A 1,468-nucleotide genomic window follows, 5' to 3' on the forward strand; every position below is an offset into this window, starting at 1 on the left:
TAATCCAGGGCAGGAATCCTTATAAGTCTAAGTCAAGGATATATTATATAAGTGTCTCTTCTTTAGTCAGGATCAAATTATGTTAGGCATTATATTCTTTAGCCTTTAGAGTATAGCTCTTTATTTAATTATAAAGAGTAGTTTAAGAGACATTATATATCTTTATAGTATATTAGATTAATATTTCCTAATTTATATAAATAGCTTAAATAGTAAGAAGAATTCTAGCTTCTTAGAATTAAGAGTTTATTATATTATTATATTGTAGTTGCGTCTAATAATTAGGAGATTATGACTTAAAAGAAAAATATATAGGCTACTTATATATATAGGCTACTTATAAACTATATTACATATTTTTTTAGCTCTTTAATACTTTATAAAAGCCTAATTAATTTTATAAAATATATAGATTTTCTTATATAAAAAGATTATTAAATAAATAATTAAAAAAATATTTTTTACAGAGCTTTCTTAATATTTAATAATCTGATTTTATACGTATTCTAATTATATACATATTATCTTATTTAATGTCTATTTTATCCTTATTTATAAGATTATATAGATAATTATCTAGTAAAGAAAAAGCCTAATAAGGAAAACCCTAGACTTATTAGACTAGGTAAGTATAGTTATTACAAGGGATTAAAGATTACCTTATAAGACGCCTTTGCCTTATTCGCGTTTCGCCTACGTATTTGCTGCCCCCTTCTGTATAGTTATCTTTTTAACTGTATACTGAATATCTTAAAGGGTTTTAACCTCTGTTGTTATCACTCCTCTGCTGCATCAAACACTTTATACCCTCCTAGCTCCTCTTTTGCTATCTCTTTTGTAGTGCGAAATTGCTCTAGAATTCTGGTGCAGATAAACCAGCGAGCCATGTGCTTTACACATGCGGGTTAGGAGAGGATCTCACTTATACGCTGTGTTCTACAGGCAGCTAGCATGCTTACTCTGTTGTATCTTAGGCAGTATAGCAGAATATAGCGAACTATTTATATATACTAGCTAGAGATGCAGATAGAGTTAGTATTTAGTACTTAAATAATTATTAACTATATATTTAGGCCTATAACCTTTAACTATATTAAGAATAATATTATTATCTCTATCTTTATTAACTCTATATATAATATATAAGTGTCCTGCTCCTAGAGAGTAGACTAGATTATTACTTATAGCTAGTCTCTTCTTCTCTATAATATAGCTGCTTACCTCTTCTTCTACTTAAGATTACCTTATTTAGTAAGTAGATTCCTTTTATTAGGTGATCTCTTTAGCCTAGGTAATTAAGGGTCCTAGCCTCTGTCTTATAGTATTTAGGAAGCCTATATTATATATATAGTTCGCTTATAACGCTATTATATTACTGTCTACTTATATATTTCTTAGATTCTTTGTTACGTTTTAGCAGTAATATTCTCTTTATTAGTCTTTAGCCTATAATATAGTTATAATAAGC

The sequence above is a fragment of the Endocarpon pusillum genome (genome assembly GCF_000464535.1).
Source record: "Endocarpon pusillum Z07020 unplaced genomic scaffold scaffold1616, whole genome shotgun sequence".
NCBI lineage: Eukaryota > Fungi > Ascomycota > Eurotiomycetes > Verrucariales > Verrucariaceae > Endocarpon > Endocarpon pusillum.